The sequence below is a fragment of the Mercenaria mercenaria genome, chromosome 4, assembly GCF_021730395.1.
Source record: "Mercenaria mercenaria strain notata chromosome 4, MADL_Memer_1, whole genome shotgun sequence".
Classification (NCBI taxonomy): domain Eukaryota; kingdom Metazoa; phylum Mollusca; class Bivalvia; order Venerida; family Veneridae; genus Mercenaria; species Mercenaria mercenaria.
In genome coordinates, this window is record NC_069364.1 from 96,266,859 (window position 1) to 96,276,570 (window position 9,712).

At 33.6% G+C, this 9,712-nt stretch overlaps 1 long non-coding RNA gene across 1 annotated transcript; it reads right to left on the reverse strand.

The window, feature by feature from the left end:
- Positions 1-1,916: 1,916 nt before the first annotated feature.
- Positions 1,917-6,397, reverse strand: LOC123553594 (uncharacterized). Its single transcript, XR_006686794.1, has 5 exons — positions 6,343-6,397; positions 5,597-5,650; positions 4,845-4,950; positions 3,412-3,476; positions 1,917-1,985 (listed from the first exon to the last, which is right to left on the reverse strand). It is a non-coding gene; the product is annotated as an uncharacterized LOC123553594 (long non-coding RNA).
- Positions 6,398-9,712: the final 3,315 nt, after the last annotated feature.

The window sequence follows — 9,712 nt, forward strand, 5'->3', positions numbered from 1 at the left end:
ATTGTGTCTTTCATCAAATCGTCACGGTGACATTTGCCTCGTCCGGGAACTCACGACCCCACGATCCGTAAATTTGCGCTCTCCCTATTGAGCTAAGCGAGCGAGATGTAAGTCCCTCGGTGTCCATACGGGCCTTTTTTCAACACAGGCAGATACCCGGGTAAAACCACCGACCTTCCGTAAGCCAATTGGATGGCTTCCTCACATTAACAATTCTATGCCCCAAGTGAGGCTCGAGCCCACATCGGCGAGGGGCAAGTGATTCAAAGTCAGCGACCTTAACCGCGTGGCCATGGAGACGGGCGCAGTCAATATCTTGAATTTCTGTTACCAAAATCGGTTAGAAGATCCTTTGCAAGCATAGAAGGCATCACAGTAAAATAAAAGCAGACACGCTTTGATTTAGTCTGTTCACCTTCCGACCCGGTCCATGTACATCTCATTGCTTCCTACCTATATGACAAGATTAGATTACTACGCATCTGAACTCAAATCAGGTAGATCTAAAACTAAAATCTATTTCCCAAACACATTATGGTACCACCTTGGTACGGTCGGTAGCAAAAACACCACTGGTGACTTTACAAGTGCTTTAGCGCATGATCTCACTCTAAGCCCTACAATCTTCTTATATTGTAAAACAGAGTAAGGAAAATTGTTCACAGCCAGGTACCTCACATACTGAAGAGTAACCACAGGACAAAATATGCTCAAGTAACGATATGTATATTAAAACCTATGTAACCGTGTATTTATGTACTTAGTGACTAATGCAAAAGCCAGAGCACCAAAGGAAACACCATTAATGGCACGACGAAGTAGGACAGGGGACAAATATCAAACCAGTCCGTCCAAAAAAGCTAGTTACCATGAAGTCGACCACCTGTCCCGTCATCGCAGATTCAAGTCCATTCAATTATGTTATAATAGAATTCCGCTTTTAGCTAGTGCCAGAGAGGCGTATTTTAGGTGCCAAATCTTATAATAAAATGTACATAAAATGAGTATATTTTGCATATTTTCAACCATAAGCCTTATGCGTAAAAACAATGTTGAAATATACATATTTGAACTGATTTTAGAAACATGATGCAAGGTTTTGTTAGTAAAAAACGTTTGAATCTTCAAAAATTGCAAATATACAGAGTTATCTTTCCTTGATATTCTCAAATTTCGCAAAAGCTTTTGTTTTGCAGGCCCAATTTTTCTGATCCGCGAGACTTTGTACTTTCATAATATGTATAGAAACTTACTATAGCATGCCCGGACAGGTAAATTCATTTTTTCACGCCTTGGCTCCCCGGCTAGTAAGGGGTGTTGCACATTTCATAACCTCTCACGAACAGACTCTGTCTGCTTATATGCTTTCAATGGAACTTCTTTTAGAATTTATAAATATGAATAATATCCCTGACCATAAAGCCCGTTATACATTTGCGTATAATATGACAAGCATTAAGACATAAGCAATATAGCCGACAAGAGTAAAAACAAATGGTTCGTAATGGCGATAATAAACATAAAGACTTTGTTAACACTGAAAATGGAATTATGTTTTTGCCTTGCTATGAACGGTTTCAATTATTAGTAGTTATTAACTACCTTTTGTATATCATCTTTATTTATTTCAAACGTAGAATATTCTCATCAAATTTTAATAACTTTATTAGATATATAAATTAACTGTGTATGTAAAGAATCAGTCATAATGAAATGTTTGTTTAAACAGCTTCTAGTTCTTTACTGTGTTTAGCTTTGATATTATGTATTAAAATATGTTGTCTTTTAAACCTAATGCATAGTATAAGTAATATATACGAACGTGTTATTTTTTATGTTTACATAAACAATATGTAGCAATAGCTCATATTTTCAAACATGAGAATAGGGACTAGTTATTAGTAAGAACGAAGCCATTATTTTTTAATCTTTTATTTACTGTTAACTGTAATGAATAGTTCACACATTTAACTTGAGTCTTTTTTCTGAAAGAAAAAGAAAAACAGCGATTAAGACGACATGAAGTATATAAGCACTATATTCAAGGTAGTGGACTCGACATTGAAGTCGGTATTATCAGTCGGGTATTACATTGCACTCATTCCTGCATGACGTTTCGGCATTCTTCGCACGATACTGTAGTTCATACAAGCACGTGGTTTTCCGTTCAAGTTGGAGAAAACCGGCATCGCATACGGAAAATATGTAATCGAATGAACTTTAAGAATGAAGTTTGATCGTAACGCGTGGCAACAAAGAATGCAAAACACACTAGGGTTAATTGTGTTCTGTGGTCACGAGATGTAAAGAAACTTTTAACATGCATTTCATCGATGTTTGTTTCTGATGAAGTGCCGTTTTACAATAATGTTTCAGTGATGTAACGGCGGGCAGTTAACCTGACCTAACCAGTTGATTCTTGATTCTGTACTAGTATTTAACTGTTGTCAGCAAGTAACTGCCAACTTCTCCTCATAATTCAGAGATGGAGGATAAATGATTACAGACGCTATGACTTTACCAAATCATCAAGGAGAGCATATATGCCAGGCATGGTGATTTTAATGTTCTCTCTATTGAGCCAAGTGGTGGGAATCGCATTTCATCAAACACCACTAGCACCGGCTTAAAGGGGAATTTCGTTTTATAGATCATAAAATTGACTTCATGATCACAGCTGATCAATTAAAATATCAAAATTGACAAATTATATACTTAATGTAGAGATAGTACCTAAAATTTCAAATTATGAAAAAACATTAAAAAATTTACCGATGATTGCGTATATAAATTAAGATCGGGAAAATTACTTAAGTCTTGATCTGATCATTTTCAAGCATTTTATTGATGATTTTCTGAAACTTCTTTTTTAATTTCCATGTACTCGCTCTTGCAGATAGTCTTACCTATCTAGCCATTGATAAATATTTAATCCCCAATTATAACTGGATTATTGCAGAAAAAACTTATGTGAATGCAAAAGAATTGTCAAATACATGCTTTTTGTATGATATCACAAAATGTTTTAAGACTCATAAAATTAATTCAGATCCACTATTTAAGCAGAACTTTAAATATAATGTTATTTATATCATATCACACATCATATATAAAAACAAGAAAAAACTCTTCAGTATTTAACATGAAAATAGACATTGAAATGAAATGATTTATCACTAAGTTTGTAACTATACAGTTACTGCATTATGCTTTTTAAATTTCGTCATACAAGTGTAAATGTAAATGCAAGGTGGGATTATTATTTGGGTAATTGATTCATCTCTAGTACTATGTCTACTTAATGAATTAAGAGACGGTTTACTGTACTGTTCCAGCTGTAAAATAATCTTTAATGGCCAAAACTTAAATAGTTGTTTAAACCCAACGGCGCCTACACAAGATTATACTTACTTTACATTAGTTGATCAGAATCTACCAACTGTCAACACTCGCCATTCTTTACAAATTTAGCACCACTGAAAGAAAGAAAGTAACATGTGAAGGAAACCGAGTATGTATAATAGGTCTCTCAATTTCTTCATTGTAACAAAATGATAAAATGAAATAATTTAATGTTTCGGACATGACATTTCGTCATTTTATCCGTTAGGATATTAATTCATTCCCATTTTTGAATTCAGACATGATATAGATATGGTTCTTAAAACTTTATTTGTTAGTTGGGATATTTTTTGTGGATTGTCGTAACCACAGAAATTATTCCCTCACAAGTATTAATGACTTCAAAGTATCCAGAAACGCGCATAAAGTGTTGCTTTTAGTCTTTAAAACCAAAGGAACAAAAGTACATATATAAATAAATCCTTTGTGCGAAAACGCATTGCAATATACCCTTTCTACCAAATCTTTTAGAAGATGCATCAAAGAGTAAGGAAGATTGTCTATGAATCGGCACTAAAAATGTAGTCCGTTCAAGCAAGTCACACGGGACTGTCATCCATGGGCGGCGGTTAGTAAATATACAATCCATTCATAAAAAAAGTCAGTCAGTGCAGTGCATATCAACGCCGTCTAGTCTAAAATTCCATCCAATATATTTGCATTCAACGCATTGCATTTTGAGACCATTTAATACAAAACTCAAATCTAGCATTTTACCACAATGTCGGTTTTAGGACAAGTTTTAAGACGTTTTTATGTAAAACTGATCCAATATCTATATTTATAACAGGTCAAACTTATGAAATGATAGTCATATTAACATTTTACAATACACGTACTTGTGTTTCGTTAAACGGCTCACATTTGGCTGCATGGCGTCAAATTTTGATACGCCGCTCTAAATTAGACAACACGGTTTCAGTATGCATTAGACGGCGCCAAGCATTTTTACTGCACAAATTCGTGATGCGTTAAACGTCTTCACATTGGACTGTATGGCATCAGGTTTGTTAACACCGCCCTTAATTAACACTAAGCGGTTTCAATATGCATTAGACGGCGTCAAGTTGTAATAAATCATTTCACTTTACACTGCACGTACTCATGTTGTGTCACACGGTCTCACATTGAGCAGCATGGTATCATGTTTTGTTGGATGATTTCATATTACGGTGTATCGCAACAAGTTTTTCAATGTATCGTTCCATGTTTAAATACATGGAATAAAGTTTTGTATTAAATGGTCTCAAAATGCAATGCGTTGAATGCAAATATATTGGACGGGCGGAGTTTTAGATTAGACGGCGTTGAAATGCTCTGCACTGACTGACTTGTTTACGAATGGATTGTATATTTACTAATTTTGGCGGTTACCGCCGCCCTTAGTCATCCTGAACTAAATTTGAATAAAGCATTATTGACTATTACGACGTCGCACTTACTTGCAGATACGGGAACAGTTGTTTCCGTGTGTCTTGCCATCGTCTCCACAAACTGGCGTCCAATCAAATGTACACCCACCAGGACACACTTCTGCATCTTCAGCAGCTAAAGGACAAAATTAACTATTAAATGATATGAATATATGAATATGATGCAATTTCATTGTAAATTGGGGCAAATGTTCGCATACCATTGGCTTGAAATTGTCTCTATCATAGTTGTGTTATTTTACTGACTGTATGGTGAGTGAAATAACATGAAAAGACAAAATCAAAAGTTAAACAGAAAAAAAAACATTCAAAGAACGCAACTGTCCATACAAGTAATATGAAGCACAGTCATCAGATTTAGAGATTAAAGAATTGTTTCTTTTCCTTTTCCTTTAAACATGATGTAACAGTCCAATCTAAGCAAGTAAGCTTTGTTTTATTAAGATCCACCTGATTTCATAATTAGATTTTCTGAAAGTGTACTTTAAAAATTTCTTAAAAATTGAATAATGATTAAAATAATTGCATGCATGTTTGATGGAATTTACAGGAAATTTCTACATTGCTTTGCTAATTCAAAATGAAAAACTGGCCTGGTTGCAGTGTATGGAAAATATACGGTTTACAGGTAATGTTAGTTGAACAAATAAATAGAGGTTTGATAAAGCAATATATACATACAAAGAGTTATATAGGGAATGGTAGTGATATTTTAGCATCGTTTGAGTTTGTATTGACACTGTAATTAAAAGAAATAATACCTGCCATCGACAACAACAAAATGCAGCAGACCAGAAATACAGCTTTCATTTTATCTGCAAAAAATGGAAATGTACTACTTTATTGTTCAAATGTCCATGTATTCAATAGTCGATCAACAACATAAAAAACAGAAAGCTGCTGATCGGTAATTTCCTCATACCACAAATTTAGCACGCCGAGCAAACAGCGTTGACGAAAGACTGACTCAAACTCACAGCAGCTGCTAACTTCCCAGTTCAAAACAAACTATAATGCACGTATTGTTACACTTTGATGCAAATGTATAACCATTTATAGATGTATGGCTGTTAAGGCAGTTATATAAATCTAAAGGACCAGAATATGTAACAACACTAAAAATTACGTGATGCCCATTTCTTTTTCAAATCAGTCTAGCAAGATATCAAGCACACAACCCTATCTTTTTCATTTGCTGAATTTTCTAAGCATATTCTGAGGTTTTGAAAAATTAGAGTATAATCAAATTCTACAGTGTACAAATAAAAACTTCGATTTGAACGTGCAGAACTACCGTAAAGTCAGAAAGTAATAAAATTGAAAATGAGAAATACTGCTCAGCAAATTTTCAAAATATAGACTGACCTTTAAAATATAAAAAATAAAAAAACATTAACTGAGGTATTGAATCTTAGTTAAACTTTATAGATTTATATTTTTGAACCAACTCATGATCTCTTTAACAGATCAATAATCTAAACAACTATAAAATATTTTAAACATTTACCATGCAGGTTAGACGCTTCTGGTAGAAAACTATTAACATATACCGGACAGATTTGTATTTATACCAGTTGTACACTTACAACATGTGTTCATTTTCCAGAAACCATGGTAAATATAATTAATTATTCTGATTGATGCAACATGCTTAAAGTATTCAAGCAGATGTTTCCAAACCTTGAAGCCCTTTTTCTCGCACCGAGACCCAAAACTCACATATATTACTGTAGCAATATTTGCCTATGGTCTGTGTGTTAAACAGAGATATCAAATTTCCTATTATGAAGCATTGAACGTGATTGTCTTCAGTATGTAAAGATGACAAAACTTTTGTTATCCGTTACATCAGTCCAAAATTAGTGATGAGTATAAGAGAAGAAAGAAACAGGCATACAATTAAATTCCACGCAATATTCCATCGAAAGTAATAAGGAGATGTGCTTACAGGGAAAGGCAACATTGTTCTTACGTTAAATCCATTTGCTAGGATTTATTAAATTATGTAATGAGTTTTGCTCAACCCGGGGCTAGAGGGCGTGGACGGTGTATAAATGTGTCATAAGGACACTAAAATGGCTACCACCATGATCAGCCATTTTTTTAAATTTCAAACTGCCATATCTTTTTCAATTATGGTTCGATTTAAAAACAATCGTTCAGTGTTCATCTCAGTGTTGTTATATTTTCTGGTCCTTCGGGATCATTGATTTCAACTCATTTAGATTTGAAAATTGAATACTGCTTAAGCCGGTGCTAGGGGGCGTGGGCAGTGTTGCATTTTCCATTACTGCTCATGAACAGACTCAATCAAACCGAGTCTGCAATTTTCACTGTTTGCATTGTTTTCGGTGCTTCCAAGGGATCTACTTTCCGGATTATATTATGGCCGACTTGAGGATGGCTTTCATATACACTTAAACATTATGTCAGGCATTCATTGCCCTTTAATATGGCATTATTATAAGATAAAACAAGAAGCTACATGTTTCCTTTAAGTTTGATTTGTCACAAAATTGTCGTGTACTCTTCATGTAAATTCTAAATACCCTAATATGAATGTAGTCTATTTACATTATGCTTGACGTGTTTATGGCTTGGCAATACGCGAATTGATTGCTTCATAATAAGGCTGTCAAAATGCCGCATGTCCACTAAAACACGTAAGCTAGTTATAGCACTACACCGGTATTTATGGTTACCATTTTCCTACATAAACATCTGCTTCCATGTAGAATGCTATATGGATATCTATGTTCTTTAAATGCAACATTTTCTGATTGAATTCTTTGATCTTCTGTAGGTGTCTTTGAAGAGGAAATAATCTGTACCTTGATGTTTACAGATCAAACAGAGTACATATGTTGACTGTGATATACACTGTCCCGTATGAGGCAGACGTGTTTCCTTTGCTCTTGTATCTTACCATAATAAACGTTTTTGATGATTTTCTTTATTCTTTTTTTTTACATACAACAACTGCAAAACATTTAATGATAGAATTTTCTGTACCATTGGTCCAAAACCTGTGAAATAAATTTCCGTTAGAATTACGCAAAAATAAATCACTCGGTACATTAAAAAAATCTCCAGACACTGTACTTTAGGGACCTCATGGCATTGTTTTAAATTTTTTAATACTTGTTTATATTGCGATAACAGCATTATTATTTTTGTGAGTTTTGTTAAATTAAATGTACAACGCCATTGAATTTGTCATTGTATAGAAATAGACTTTTAATCAAATTAATCAGTGTCAGTTTCAGTTGACATATCATTATATATATATTGAAGTTTCATGCTATAAGGCATGTGTTTAATTACAAGATAGCCTAGATTAACTGTTTTAATTAAAGCAGGACACGGCAATTTATATCCTACCTATAAAGTTGATTCATGAACTTTCAAAATGTGTTTGAGGCAGCTGCATCAGCCGAAGGTATATGGTTATGACATTTATTTTACGTTCTAGCATTTCAGACAACAAATTTGTTTATTTATTGCTTTGTAGCTCTAAGGTACTGTATACAGCTACAATGTATGTTTGAAAAATCCTTTGCATATGATTTTCGCGTTATATTTGTAAACCTTTAAAATCCTAATAGTCAGCACCTTCATGCCGTTAACGAAACATAGTGTCCAACAATCAATAAAGAAGACAGCAACTGTGAGTCTAGCTAAAACTCTATATTTGGGTAATATAGTGATCATTTTACTATATCTAATTGCAGAATTGTATTTCGTCAAGATGGCGTCCAATATTGTGGCGATGATATTTACTTTGAATATTTTGAAAGCATAAGGCACATGACGATGCATGTCCTTGATGTTAAAAGTAATACTAAAAAGTATGCCGTCACCTTAACATAGTAATTGTTGTGCAAATATGACGTTTTTAAACATATATAAAGAAAAATATTTTGATTTAATAAAAACTCAAATCGCAGAAAAATACTGTATTCCATTTTGTTAACTTAATGATAGATAAGATAATATCATTAATTTCAACAGTCTGGTCTCTATTAAGGTATAAGACCCCTAATAGTAATGTTTTAAAAAAATGGCATTTGCTTGTTATATTCTTACAGCTGATCGTGCTTCGCACTGTGTTGCAAAATTTAAACAACTTTTACCGTGCCGTTTTTTTAAATTTTGTGTAATTTATGTTATTTCCTCAAGCTCAAGCAGAGACAAATTTCAAAGTGATGGCCTTTATCCAAAACGTTTGCAAAGAATTCATTATACAATAATTGTTCATAGAAGAAACAGCAAACTATTGGTAAACAATTATAAAACACAAAATAAAACTGTCAATATCATTTTTTCTAGATTAACCGGATTTAATGAGACAGAATTCTAACTCCAACGTTGAAAAATTAAGGCTAAATATTGCGGGTCTGTTTTGAATTTTGCTCACTTCATTCAAAAATAACCTTGGAGCAGAAGTAAAACCTACCTACATTTCTTCCACAATATGTAATCTAAAGAATGAAGGCAAAACAGAGAACTTTTACCGCATGTAACTCAGTATTTTTAAGATGTCTAACTCTACCCCTTCTGTGTCAGAGGTAAATTCACTTTGAACAGCAAGAAATCGCTTATCAAATGAAATTTGTCCACTTTTGTACAATAAATCAATAACAAGTCTTGATAGAAGAAAAATCTTACTAGAAAAAAAGGAAAATAAGGGATATGTCAATGTAGGTTTATGGTAGGAATTGACTACTCTCCAAAAAGGAGGTACTCTTTTATGGGCCTAACACCTTAACATAATGATAAACAATGGTGTATGTGTTATAATTATACATTAAGTACCAAGTTTAAACCTATGCAATCTAGATCTTGGGGTTTGATTATCCTTTGAGGAATCAATTTCA